A 15,454-nucleotide genomic window follows, 5' to 3' on the forward strand; every position below is an offset into this window, starting at 1 on the left:
GTCTTTTGGTATTTGCCTGTAAATGTACAGAGGAATATTTTCTGAGAATTTGAGTAGAGAATGTAGAGTAGAATCTTGACCAACTTGTACTCACAAACTCAATTATGAGGTTATCTATTTGATCCTAGGAAACATTTCCAAAGGACTAAAAACTGGCCATATTCCAGTAGAAGCCTCCAATTCCACCTGGGCCTGTTCTGATAAGAGCAAACTTGGAGAACGATTATCTGTTTCATAATAGTGTATTTATCTCAAGCTTTCAGGGGAGTCATCGTTGAAAAACTCATAAGCGGGAAGTTAACTGCTGTAATAAGCTGATGGGGATAATTCAGGTTTTTATTACTTTTGTTTTGATTGTTTTTTTCCCCCTTTTCTTCTTTTTTTAACAGCTCAATAAACCACACTGAATGTTAACAATCCATTAGCTCTGAAGGAAACATTTTTAGCCCCAAGAAAATTCCTGCTTGTTTTCAAATCTGAATTTGTAAGCACAAAAGCTCTGTTTTATAAAAAGGTCTTGTATGGGTTTTCCCACAAGATTAACCCTATTGATCTGAAGCACCTATGCTTCTAGAAACGAAGGACATTGTCAATTTTTAACATTTGTTCAGAAAGCTGTGCTTGGACAAATGTTATTTATCCAGCTGGGTATCCTGACTAGGACAGAGAAGATCAAAGTAGTTGGTGATTGTGTAACATCTAAGATAGGCCCTGATAACCAACCAAGCCTGGACCTGATTACAAACTGCTATCTTATAAATTCTTTTTGGATATTGAGTGGAGGACAGTGTTGTCTGTAATGGCCATAGTACACTTCAAGGATTCCTGGAACTTCTGTGTAGGTCATTCAGTTGTTAAGCTTGATTTTCCAGAAAGTGAGCACACAGACAGCATGAGATGAAAACCTTGCTGGGCACGGTGGCACATGCCTGTAATCCCAGGGACTGAAATAGGAGGATCTCAAGTTCAAGGCCAGCCTCAGCAATATAGAGAAGTCCTAATCAATTTAGCGAGACCCTGTCGCAAAATTTAAAAATAAATAAATAAGAGCTGGGGATGTGACTCCAGTGGCAAAGCACACCTGGGTTAACAACAACAATAATAAAAACCTGTAATGCAAAATTTGCATCAATAAGTCCCGTGGAGTTGTTAAAAGAACAAATTCAAAAGGATGTGATAGAAGGCCTACAGAACTGTGTGTGCCTCCCCTCGATGGGACTGTTCAGCCCTCTCCAGGAAGGCTGCCCAACCACATGCCAGCTCCTGTCCTTTTTTCCCTGCACTCATTCCAGTGGCTGGAGGACAGAGGAAAGCACACAAAAAGACACTCATTAGGGAAACAGCTCTTTCAGTCCCAATGTTTAAAACTGAACATTCAGTGAAAGGACTGGGGGTAGGAGAGCGAGAGAGAATAGGAAGACGGGAGGAAAAATGCAAGGCGGTTTAGCCAAAAAGCAAAAATAGAAAACAGCCTCCCTGAAATGGAAACATAAAAATAAAATACAAGACAAAATACCATGGGCTGCATTTACCTGGGAAACAAGAAAGTAAAGGAAGCAATTTAAACTAGAAGGGTGTAAAAGTGGCAGGCGGTCCAGGGAGCCCCCATCACTTTCCCCAGTGGGGCTGCAAGCGTGGGAGGATCCATTCATACCAGGCACCTCCAGGCCTGGCTAAGAACTGCTCTCTCGATGACGTCTGGCCCAGCTGCTTGGAAAGGAACTTGTGTGAAGGTAGGAGGGAAAGGATTCAGAGAACCTGCTGGCATGCCTCTTCCCTCTGAGTTGGAATGCTTCTTAGAAAACTTTAAAGGCTGACAGCTAAATTTAATCAGGGTTAAATCACTGAAATGAAGATGATGTTCTTATGCAACAAATGGAAAGCAATTCTGCCAGTGCTTTCCCTACAAGGTAATGAATGGTGCAGGCTCCTAGGAGCAGCCCAGCCGTTTGGAAATGTTATGAATTCAGGGGAGGCAGGAAATGTGAAAGTCTGGTTCATTGCTAAGATTGTCTTCCGGGGATTTGGGGCCTGTAGGTTGAACAGGCAGGGTTCCACAGCTGGTATTGTGTAATGACTGAGCATTCGTTCCCTCTCGGTTCAGTAAAATTCTTCATACATGGCCTCCTAACTACATTCTATATTTAAGACAGCCGTTTTCTCTAAGGAACTCCCAATGTTTTCGGTAAAGGAGTTTGAATCAACCTTACAACCAGGGACTTGGACTAAATGAAACACGGTTTGTTTCAAGATAGTTGGGCAATCTGATTTTGTGCCAGTTCAATTATTGGAGAAAATGTACAGATCCAGTTCTGGCTCAGACTGGTTTGCTCCCGTGATTTTTTTTTTTTTTTTTTTTAATAAATGTTAAATCAACAGTGATAAGAATATACGCTTGATAGGATGTGAGTAGAAGGTCACTTTTCCTCTGTAATTGTCCTTCCAAAAACCTATAACCCCTGTCTAACTGTGAGGAAAAACATCTGATAAACCCATATGGAAAAACATTCTACCAATTACCTCACTGGGGTTCCTCAAGGTCACCCAAAACAAAGGAAGTCTGAAAAACTGTCACAGTCCTGAGGCACTTTAAGGGCCTGACAATTGAGTGTAATGTGCAATCCTGGATGGGATCCTGGAACAGAAAAGGACACTAAGGAAATCTGAATAAAGTATGGGCTGTCATCTTTAATAGTGTGTCAGTTTGGGTTCTTTAGTGGTGTCAAATGCACATACACTCTTAAGAGGTTAGCGATAGGCAGATTGGGCGTGGAGATATGGAAGCCTTCAGTGCCAGCTACACAACTTTTCTGTGAAATCTGAGTATTCTAAATTAAGTGTTTATTTAGTAATAAGTGCCCAAGTTGGTTTGGCTCATGGTTCTACAAAACCAATAATTTGGGTTCATTTCAGGTTTCAATTTATGGTCGGTTTATGCTCCTGTTCCTGATGTCTCATTATTATTGTATTTTATCAAGAGGAAAACTGAATCGTTAAGTTCGGCCTCAACACAAGGTGAGAGGCAAGGTAACCTGGAGAATCTGTCTTCTAGAACTCACTCCCCTGGTTCCCTACTCAAACACCTGGGCTATGGTCACCCAACTGTCTTCTGCCAAGTTGCTGGGTGAGAAAGAAGTTCCCAATATTGCCTTTTAAAGGGTTTATGTGTTTCAACAGGCTATTTTGAAGAGGGAAAAGTGGGTGCTCAGGAATGATTTTTAATGATGGAATTTCCAATAGAGACACAGTTAGGGATAGAGAACAGTGCCATTGGTCCTCAAGCCCCTTCTACTCAGGAAGCCAGTCCCTACTCACACAATAGGGGCTCAGCCAGTTAGGAATAAGGCAGTGGCCATAAATTCTGATTCTTAACCTTGTGACTTCCTGGAATCAATCAGGGATGACAAACCTTTTCCTCCCAGGTGTATGAGATACGGTTGGGGAGGGGGTGGAATCCGGAGGCTATGAGAGCAGGAACCAACCTGGACCTTATTTTTTGACCTTTTATAGCCTGAGATGTTGCTGTCAGCTATCTAACGAAGCTCAGCAACTGCTGTAATGAAAGACCATGAAAGACTTTGGACTCATAAAGTCCCGAGTTCAAGTCCTCACTTCCAGGTGTGCCATTTCCTGCCTGTGTGGCCCAGGTCAGTCCACTTAATCTCACGGATCTTTACATTTTCCATCAGGAAACACAAGGGCTAATCATAATGCTGCCTTGAGGGATTGCAGGGAGAATTAACTTCCTGAAGAATGTGAGAGCCCCTGGCCCAATGTCTGGAATGCAGTGGGTGCCCAGTAAATGATCTCCTCCCTCCCCCTTCCCTGCTCTCAGAGCCAGGACACTGGGACCAGGCACAGCCTGGCAGCTTAGCTGTTTTCCTAAATGGTTCTCTCTGTTCTCACGAGATTAGCATTTCTGGTAGGATCAGGAATTCTTCTAATTCATTGATTATTAATCCTCAAGTTTGCAAATAATCTTCCCTGTTTTGTGCAGAATCAAGAACTTAATGCTCTTTTAGGGTATATCCTTCTTATTATTCTGTTATTATTCAGTGGAAAAGTTCCATTTTATCCCACTAGAAATTATCTGGGTGGATCTCTTGCCAGAAAAATTAAGGTTAATTGAACCCAGGAGCTATGCAAAGTAGACACGTAAAGAGGATTGTTTAAAACAAGACAGGAACTGTCTGCTCACAGGAGGCCCTGCAGTAAAGGATGCCAATGGATCTCAGGAGAATTGTGGGAAACAAGCAAGCAAGAAGCAAGGCGCCTATGAGGTCTAAAAGTGGTGGGGAGACAGAAGCAGGGGGAAAAGCAAGTGACCAGACAGGGCAAACAGGAGTGCCCTTCAGTTCAGAGGTGGTCAGGAGGTGAACAAGCTAGAAAAGTTCCGTAGGGAACCCTGAGTGGAGACTTTTGACAGCTGCCTTCATGCTAAATGTTTTACTGTTAATTCTAAATAGATCAAATTTAGCTGTTAGGTCTAACAGTGTGGCCTGGATTGTACAGCTTACAACAAACAGATGTAAGAAAGCTTCTGCCTCCTATAAACCAAACCAGCATTAGAATGAAATAACTATACTTTATTGTTGCTTTAATTATTCACAGTCTGTCTGCCTGGTAACCTAACAATGATACCTGTCAAATAATCCATCATTTGGACCAAGCAAGGTCTTGAGCAATTCCATAGAGAACTTTCTATATTTGACTCCAAGGATCTTCTAAACCATTAGGGTGGGGTGGGGGGGGAAGACATTAAATTTATTTACTTATTTATCATAGTGCTGGGGATTGAACTTAGAATGCCATCCATGCTAGGCTAATGCTCCACCATTGAGCCACATCCCAGTCTAAGATGTGAATTTTAATGGTTCTACTGCCAAGTGTTCTTTGCTCTGCTATTTTAGAAAATTTTGGGTTTTTTTCCTTTTCTTTTCTTCTTTTTTTTTTTTTTTTCAGTGCTCCACATTGAATCTAGGGCCTATGCATGCTAAGTATTCACTCCTCCCCTGAGCTACCAGCCCTTTTGAAAACCTTTTAATAAAATAGGTATACACGGGCTGGGGATGTGGCTCAAGCGGTAGCATGCTCACCTGGCATGCGTGCGGCCTGGGTTCGATCCTCAGCACCACATACCAACAAAGAGGTTGTGTCCGCCGAGAACTAAAAAATAAATATTGAAAAAATTCTCTCTCTCTCTCTTTAGGAAAAAAAATAGGTATACATGTTGTGATGGAAAATTTTGAAAGATAGTTCCAGCTAAATACATAAATATCACCCATGATCTCATTAACCAAGGATAAGGCTTTTTTTTTTTTTTTTTTTTTTTAAAGAGAGAGAGAGAGAGAGAGAGAGAGAGAGAGAATGAGAATTTTTTAATATTTACTTTTTAGTTTTCAGCGGACACAACATCTTTGTTTGTATGTGGTGCTGAGGATTGAACCTGGGCCGCACACAGGCCAGGCAAGCGCACTACCGCTTGAGCCACAACCCCAGCCCAAGGATAAGGCTTTTAGCATAGCTGTTTTCTTTTGAAATTACACTTACATTTTCAATATAAAAGAATAATAGAAAATTTGGAAAGGAGGAAAAAGAAGAAAAAAAAGTCTTCTCTTTAACCACTATCAAATTTGGGTATATTTTCCCCCCTCAGGTTATATTCCCATCTCGATGAATAATAGTCTATTTTATAGTGTTGTGGTTTGAATCTGAAATGTCCCCCAAAGACCATGTGCTGAAGGCTGGGTGGCCAGCCTGTGGGGCTGTTAGGAGATGGAGCAACCTTTAGGAAGTGAGTCTGGCTAGAGGAAGTAAGTTGAGAGGATTGGGCCTTTGAAGGGTATAGTTTCATCCCCAGTCCCTTCCTCTCTTTCTCTCTCTGCTTCCCCACAGTCATGAGGTAAGCAATTCTGTTCTGCCATATACTCCCCACCATGATTCTGCCTCACCATAGGCCCACAGCAAGAGTGCCAAGCGTCCATGAACTGAGACCTCTGAAGCTATAAGCAAAAATAAATTCTCCTGTAAGTTGTTCTTCTCAGATATTTTGTTGCAGTGACAGAAGGCTGACTACCCAAAAAAAAAAAAAAAAAAAATGGGAGAAGGTGTGGGGCCATTATTATGAATATATGTAACCATCTGGTTCATTAGCCTTTGGAACTGGCTTGCAGAAGAATTTGGAAATTTTTAGAAGCTAGAAAAAGTTTAAAATGCTGCAAGCAAAACTTAATGGGCAATTATGGTGGAAACTCAAAAGATCACAAGCCTGATAGGAATATAAACAGTAATGACTGTGTGGATGAGGTTTCAGAGGGAAAGGAGGACTCTTCTGGGAACTGTACTAGAGGCCACATATGTTACATGTTGACAAAGAACTTGTCTACATTTTGTCCATGTCCTGAGATTTTGTGCAGGACTGGTTTTAAAGGTGATGGACTAGTTTACAGGGCAGATGACATTTCAAGGCAGCACAGCATTCAAGAGGTGGCCTGGATATTGCTGGCTGCTTTTTACCAGTTTTACAATGCAAATCATGAGCAAAAAGCATTTTTGCTTCAAAAAGATAAAAAATTTGCAGGTTGGTCAGAAAAAGAAAAAAAAAAAAAGAAAAGAAAAGAAAAGCATATTTAAAGTTGCAGTCAAGGAGCATGTAGTTGCTGAAGAGATTAGCACCCGTAAAAAGAAGCCAAGTACTTTACACTGGGTCAATAGAAAAAATACTTTGAGGGCATCCTAGGAATTTTCCAGAACCCACCCTTTTGCAGTCTCAAGGGAGTAAAAGTGTAAACTCATTTAAAAGAGATTCTCTGAGAAGAGAACTTGCAGGTTACCTGCTCCCTCAGAGCTCCCTAGGAATTTGTTTCCCCAGGATTTGTTTTACTATGCTCAGCCACTTAAGTACTCAGAGGTTGCTGCAGCGATGGTCCACGAAGACCTAGATACTGTTCACATTGGTAACAGACCTTAGCATTGTCCACATGAGGCCGGTTTGAGCTGTGGGGTTACAGGAGATTCTACACAGAGTTTCAAAGGAAGGCCTGGGTGAGGAGGCAGTGTGTGGGAGATTTGGAATCTCTGTAGGCAGAATTAGAGTCTCTGTGGGCATCCCCCAAGAGGATAGGACAAAAAGATGTGGAAGTGAAGTCAAAGCTGCCATGGAGACCCCAGGAAGTTGGAGATGACTGGAATGCAAAATGTCTGCCAAGGAAAACTGCAGACAACGAGAAGAAGCAACTGAAGAGAGTGGCCATGTGAGCTGTGGCCTGCAAGGCCATGGAGATGGGGCTGCCTAAGACTTTTGAAGATCACATCTCACCACCATATGCCCTGGATGTTGGGCAGGGAAATAACAAGATTTAATCTTTGCCCTGCTGTTTTCTATCCAGTCCTTCCTTGGTATCCTCCTATTCCTTCCTTTTAAAATAAGAATGTTTACCCTGTGCTATTGAATGTTGGAAGTATATAACTTGGTTTTTTGGTTTTATAAAGGATCACAATTAAGGGTTTGCCTTGAGTCTTAGAGGAAACTTTGGACTTGGATTTTTTGGCAATCCTTGAACTGTTGACACTTTGGGGACTCTTGGAGATGTATTAAATATGAATTTTGCATTATAAAGTGGACATGAGCCTTTGAGGGCCAGGGTTAGAATGCTATGGTTTGTATCTGTAATATCCTCTAAATTCCAGGTGCTAAAGGCTTGGTTGCTGCCTGAAGCACTAGTAGGAGCTGGTGCAACCTCTTGGAAGTTGGGCCTATTTGAAAGAAGAAGGTCACTGGGGACAGGCCTTTGAAGGGCATATTTTTTATATAGTCTCTTACTCCCCCCTCCCCCTATATCCTTTCTCTCTGCTTCTTGGCAGCCATGAGTTGAATAGTTCTCCTTTGCCAGATGCTCCTTGTCATGATGTCTGCTTCATCATAGGCCTATAGCAATGGGGCCAAGTGACCATAGACTGAAACCATGGGTTAAAATAAATCTTTTCTCATTTAGGTTGTTTTTCTCAGATGTTTTGTCACAGCCACAGAAAGCTATCACACATGGTTGCAAACAAACTGTATATACAATATATTATTAGAAAACATTGTTACAAGGTCTTTCAAGGTTACAAATTTTCTCTTTAAAAACATTTATTGTTAACTTCAAACTAATATCACATTGAGTAGTTATATTGTTGCTTATGCCAAACTGTTCCCATATAGTTGGAATTTATTTTGTGTCTAGATTTTGCTATTAGAAATAACTCTGAGTCAATAGTTCTACCACTGTGAACTTTATTTAAGATCCTGGAAATGTTATGATTTTGTTATCTCAAGTTGTTTCTATTTATATAACATATTTATGGAGCACCTGACAGATATAAAGTGCTGAGATAACTAAATGAATGAGATACAGGCCCTGTGAGACAGATGTTTATACAATGTATTTTGAGTCACCTTGAGAAGTGCTATAATAGAAGTAAGTATTAGATCCTATGAGCTAATGTACAAAAGTCATTTGACTTGACACTTTAGTAAGAAACAAAATAACATTATAATAATAATATGATAAAGAAATGATGATGATTGCAGACATTAAATTTTTGATAGAATTATTTAAATCCATTCTCCATGGTTCATATTTATGGAAAAACAAAATCAAGAGAGCAACAAAATTTTTGCCACAAACTAAAAAATCAGTGATACTTCATATATATCTAGGCTATGCCAGGAAAGAGACTATCAATTTCCTTCTAATCAGTAACACAAAGTTCCTTCTAGGACAGAAACTCCTTCTATAGTGATGTTCTAATGGTGTGATATCATCCCAGCTCAAATGCTGTCAGACAGAATGACTGCTTTTCTGATCATGAGATGGGTCAGATAGAGCTATTTTCAGATAAGAGATATGTCAATTTAGCTATTATATTTTTTAAAAATACAACTTTGGGAACAGTGCAGAGAAGGAAACTCTAAAATTTTCCATAGGTAGGACTTTTGGCATATCATTCCAAATACCCACCATTGCCTTTGCAGCCAGGTCCACAGACCTGAACAATGGTTAATGTTTAAAAAGGTACAGCATGTTCTGGTTAAGGACTCTGCTCATTTCCTCTTCCTGATGGTGCTGCTGTGCTTGTAGGACTCAAGAAAAAGCTTTTCATTACACATGAATGCATGAAAACGATGCTCAACTCAAAATAAATGTGAGATTAAAGTCACTTGGAGATAAGGAAGTTGCAGCCTTAAGGAAAATCCAGAGTTGGCTTGGACTTCTGTGGGAGGAGGTTTACTGTAGTTCGTGGAAGTAACCCACATCCATGTGTACAGATTTCAGACAGGGAATGAAGGAAATACTGTGTTAAATTGAAAGCACAGTGGGATTTAAATAAGCTGAATATAGACTCTCCTGTGAGAATTGGATCATGGAGCTGCTGGCATGGGCTCACCATCTCATCTACAGTAGTAGAAAGAATTACATGGTCTGCCTATCAAATCCAGAATTCAATACACTTTCAGTGCTCAGCTACTCTCCTTCCTCTTTTATTAATTCCATTTCTCATTAATCCCCTGTAGGATGTTCTGTGCAAGCCAGATCCAAACAGCTACTTACATTTCCCATAAATGATGTACTTGATCTTCTTCCTACCAATCCAATTAATTCCACTTCCTTCCAACCTTATTCCAAACTCCACTCAACTGAAGCTTTGCCTGATGACCTTACAGTCATTTCTTGTCATTGCAAACCCTCCGCAGTTATTTGTGGATTGATTTGTTCACTATGACTGTGCTTGTACTTTTGTGCCTGACATTGGGCTTGGTGTTGGGGCCACACCAATGAGTCACCTGTAGTCACTGCCCTGATGGAGGTCACAGTTCACATGGAAAGACATCCTAATAAATATGATAAGAGGAATGGATTCATCTTCTGGGGAGTCAGGAGGCTTCCTGGAAAAGCTGAATTTTCTGGGAAGAGTAAAAGTTGGGCAGGTAGAGGAAAGTTGGGCAGGGAAAGAGGGTACTTGGGGTAGGTCTTATTGGCTAGAAACAGATGAGATAGGTCTTTGTCCCATGTTATGCTTGGGCATGTGAGTAATTTTCTCTTGATGAGAAGTTCTCTAAATTTGGGTTCTTTTCCTCCGATTGGATTGGAAGCTCTTCCAGGGACCTTTGTTTTTTTTTTTTTTTTTTTTTTTTTACTTATTTTGCCTTCTTCCCCATGGATCTATTATAGTTCTCAGCAACTTTTACAAGAGTGTGTTTCATCATCCTGGGAAATGCATTACCAACGTCACTGCTCATCTCCTAGCCGCACTGGCCACCTATGCCAGTGAGACTCTGTGAAGCCATGCTCTCAGCTGCACACCTTTTATCAGCTGTCAGGATGGACCCAGGACAACATGCAAGACCTATGTGAAGCAGTTATTTGAAACATGCGCTCAGAAATCCCACAAGTCCCCATCACATACCATATTTCTACTATTTCATATTCTTAGCCTTGTTGTGATAACTTAAAATTTTGTATTAAAAAAAATTTGTACCACTATTTCCATTAAGATTTCATTGGGCTGAGTGCAGTGGCACATGCCTGTAATCCCAGCAGCTCAGGAGGCTAAGGCAGGAGGATTGCAAGTTCAAAGCTAGCCTCAGCAACTTAGCAAGGCACTAAGTAACTCAGTGAGACCTTGTCTTCAAATAAAATACAAATAGGGCTGGGGATATGGCTCTGTGGTCTAATGCCCCTGAGTTCAATCCCCAGCATGCCCCACCAAATAAATAAATAAATAAATAGATAAATAAATTTATTGAATAATTTCAAGAAGTCACTATGCAAGTATGGAATGGAAGTTCTAGCCATCTTAAAGAAACAAATTAGTATTTTTTTAAAATTAAGATCTTTAGCTGGGCATCGTGGCACATGCTTATAATACCAGTGATTTGGGAAGCTGAAGCAGGAGGATCAAAAGTTTGAGACAGCCTCAGCAATTTAGTGAGACCATAAGCAACTCAATGAGACCCTGTCTACAAATAAAAAATAAAAGGGGCTGGGAATGTAGCTCAGTGTTTAAGTGCTCCTGGGTTCAATTCCCTGTACACAAAAAAAAGATTTTAAATAGATGTGGTTGGTCCTTTATATTAATGTGGCTGTTACCTCAAAAGTTGCCAATGGTGGGTGATTAGTGATCTTTCCTTATTTTTATCTGACTTTGCAGAGGGAAATACTTAATGGGCAAGAGGCCAATGCCTCATGACTTTGAGAGTTTTGTCAAGTCCTATGCTTTACAATGAGAAGGTTGAATCCCTGAGATTGAGGTGGAGGGTGGATATTTGGCCCCTAGTTAAACAGACCTCCACATTCCAAGGCTGCCAAATTGCCATCTTTCATGCCTGGATAAATCCCAATCTCCCACTGCCTAGGGTCAGGGGTGCGGGGGGGGGGGGGGGGGGGTAGGAGAGATAGAACAACAACAACAGGGTAAATTCAAACAGAAAAAAAGCACTGAGCAAGTTTTTCCGGCTTTGCTACTCCAAAGCTGTCATTTCAAGGTTATGGATTTAAAATAACAGAAGGCAACTTTCCACCTGTGCCCTCCTTAATGGAAACAGCCAGGCTCCAGCCTGCCTCCCTTGGAGCATAAAGCTACATGGGGAACTGTGGTCCTTGGGCCCAAAGCTTTTAGAATTACCAAATAAAGGATGTGGGGGCTTTGCTTCTAATGACCCAAAGGAAGGGCCTAAATGATATTTTAGTGTGAAAATGAAATTATTGACTTGTTTTCAATTTCTTCAGCTAGTATTGCCAAACCCCGGCATTATCCTAATAAGCAAACAACCCTGATGAGATGGTTAAATAAAAGCCACTTAAACCCAAGTCTGCGTCACTGAGGATGAAAAAGGGCAAGCAATATTTTGTTATTTGGTTAAGTTTCACAGCGCTCCAGTCGAGTGATCAGTTTCAAACATCTTAGAAGAACTTGGATGCAAATACTTTGGGAAAGCAAATAGTACTTTCTGAGTGACTTGTACTCTAAGCCTCTGTGTCCTCTTTAGTCTGAGATATTAATAATTAACTACAAGGATTATGCAAGCCAGGCACAGTGGCATGCCTGTATTCTCAGTAACTCAGGAGGCTAAGACAGAAGGATGGTGAGTTCAAAGCCAGCTTCAGCAACTTAGTGAGGCCCTAAGCAACTTAATGAGACCCTATCTCAAAATAAAAAAGAAGGGTTGGGAATGTGGCTTAGCAGGTAAGCACCCCTGGGTTCAATCCTTGGTACCAGGGTGGGGGACCCTCAAGAGAAGATTCTCAAGTCCTCACACGGTAGACACCTGAAGGTAATTTCATTTCTCCTATGCTACTCCTTCCTTATCCCCACCATCTTGGAAGCTGACTATATAACCTACTTGTGGTGCCTCTTTACTCATCTTTTTGCCTCTGGCAGCATCTTGAAAACTCACTAATGACGGAAATTGTCTCCTATGCTGCAGTTCCCATGGAGAGCCACACACAGGTGGACCTTGGGTGCTTCATGGACACCTGTTTCTGTACCTGCAAGGAATGCTCCACTCCTGTCTGACTTCTCCTCTCCCTCCTCCATATACAAGGGATGTTGGGAAAGCCTGAAATGCGTTCCCAGATTTCAATGGCCTTTTCCCACCTTTGAAGACAATAGACCAACACAAATGAAGTTCCAAGCAATGATGGTATTTCTTAACATATGTTTAGATAATTAAAGGACAATGCCTGAATTTCTCAATCAGGACAGGATTACTAGTGAGATTATCCCCTAAATGGCTTTTGAAGTACAGTCCCAGCAAAAACTGTAAGTTCAAAGCAATTATCTGGCCAAGAGTGCATTTTACAGATAACTCCATAGTTTCGTTGTATGCAGTTCTCTGATCTGTTGCAAAATACCAGCACCTTGCACGGGCCTTGTTGATACCATCAACCACCAGGCAGGGAACTTTTATAGATGTATGAATTCCATAGAGAGAAAAAAAGGCATTGAAGATTTCCCAGTCTCATTTCACAGATGAGCAAGCAAAAGTCAGAACTTTAATCTGCCAAAGGTCACATGGCTAGGTGGAGGTTGAGTCAACTGAATGGATCCACAATTAATGGCTTCTAGTCTGATCCATTTATTTTCTTTAAAAGAGTGTATTAAACGCCTGTTACATGCTTAGTGTGTTTGAGATATAAAGATGAGTCTGACATGGTCCTTTCACTCAGGAACCATACATTCTAAGAAGGAATGAAAAATGAGCAATAATCATTTATATAGCAATGTAAGGTGATGGATATATGTAGAGGACACCGTGAAGGCCAGGACTAGGGCAAGGAGGGTGAGGCACCTACAGGGAGCCCAGAATTTGAAGGGACACCAAAAACTCAACAATCAAAATAAATAATATTATCCCAACAAAGGCAAAATCAGCATTACTGAAATTTTCCTGTTGGCTCAGGCTCTCATCTGGCTCAGCAAGATACTAGTTCCAATACTGCCTTTTATTTAACATTTTAATATTTCATTCTGATTGCTTAAAATAGTGCAGTATTCTTTATTTTCACCTGAGGTGGGTTTTTTGTTGTTGTTGTTGTTGTTGTTTGTTTTATTTGGTTTCCTCTCCTCAAAACTTTGCGACTTAGGCTAGAGCCTCCCTCTCATCTCCAGGAGAACCTAACAGAGGCTGGAGTGAGGATGGGAGGAAAGGGAAGAGGTGCCAGGTTTTCAGGTTCTGTTTCCAAGAGGCCTAAGAGCAGCTCAGCCTTGACTTATTTGTTAACACTTTGTGTAAGGGTTTGTTATGTTCCTTGCTTGCAAGAATGAGGTTCTCAAGCTTTAAAAAATATTAGAAAAATTCTTCTAGTCATGAGAAAAGATCGGATTCAAATACTTAAGGCCATCATACGCAGCATGGAGTTCAAGTGTGCAAGCTGAGAGAATGATTACATAAAGTAGGCGAGTAGGCGAGGCATAAATGTCTGAAGGGGTATACTTGATGCTGACTGTCCCGCCAAAGACGTGACAGATTTCAGAGCTCAGCTGTTTGCTTTCCTTCCAAGCTTTCTCTGCAGAACTGTCAGCAAACTCATTTGAGAGATATATTTGGACATTTTACTGGACCAAATGACTTCCTTGTGTCCCCCTCTTTGTTCACCACAGAGGAGAACAAAAAGGAGAATTTTTAAAATTTGACTATCACAATAGTCTGTTTTCCTTAGACAAATGCTTAATAAACCAGGAGGGAGAAGAACAGAGTCAGAGAAAGAAAATATCTTAGAAAAGATTCCTAAAATTGAATTAATCCAGTCAGACATTTTTGGGGACTGCCACATTGAACAACTCCAGGGGGTAGCCTATGTAAATAGTATCCCTTGGAATCATGGAATACACAACCAGTTGATGGCAGGTGGCAGCAACTCTTATGATAGCCCTGTAGGTACCTAGCAGCCAATACTAGCTTGTGTTCACATTTGGCCGATTGACAGATCCTAATTCAAACCATTAGGATTGCTTATTTTTAACAAGCTGTCTTCTCAAATTTGGGAAACTGGCAGTTTTTTGAGAAAGAGAGAGGTTTTTCATTCCTTGAATCCTTGCCTTTGTTAGCAGAGAAGGAGATGCATGTGTATATTGATAAGTGATTAACGTGACAGGGGAATTTGGAAAGATGCCCAGAAAGTAAAGTCAGCTAACAAAGATTTCAAGTTCAAATTCAAACATAATATTAGTTAGATTATATACAGAACAAATCTCATAAGACCAAGTTTTGTGAAGAAGATGCAAAAATTTACTCTCATTCAGTGTCAGCAAGAAGTAACATGGTATTTTTGAAAGGCTATTTGGAGAGTGGGGTATGGATTCAAAGTCTAAATTATGTTTGTATCAAAAAATGTAAATAGGGTTTAAAACAATGTATACAGTGGTTCCACCTAAATACATGTGAATGTAGGAAAAAGAATGGCAGAGAAGGAGGCTGGCCTGGAGAGTATGTCAACACATCTATGATATTAAAGTCATGAATCCAGAGGAGATAACTAAAGTACATAGCTTAAACAGTGAAATGGTGTCAAAACCTCTCCTGGGGTGCTCTGGAGTTAAACCATGAAGTTGAGGAGGAGCCAGCAAGGAATGCTGAGAAGGACAACCACAAACTCATGGTGTTATGCTGCTTAGTGGAAAAAAAAAAAAAAAAAAATCAAGGAAGAAGAATTGAAAGCCCTATGTCTGCTGCTGATTGACTCTTTTTTTTTTTTTTAACAAATGTGAGGGTTTTATTCTGAATGTACAGTTGTATTCCTTTAATCCATCTTTTTTTTTTTTTTTAACATTGCTTTAGTTGTTGATAGACCTTTATTTTATTTATTTATATGCAGTGCTGAGAATTGAACAGTGCCTCACACATGCAGGAAAGTACACTACCACTGAGCCCCAGCCCCAGCCCCAGCTGATTGACTCTTCAAGATCAAAC

Source organism: Callospermophilus lateralis, chromosome 4, assembly GCF_048772815.1.
Source record: "Callospermophilus lateralis isolate mCalLat2 chromosome 4, mCalLat2.hap1, whole genome shotgun sequence".
Lineage (NCBI taxonomy): Eukaryota > Metazoa > Chordata > Mammalia > Rodentia > Sciuridae > Callospermophilus > Callospermophilus lateralis.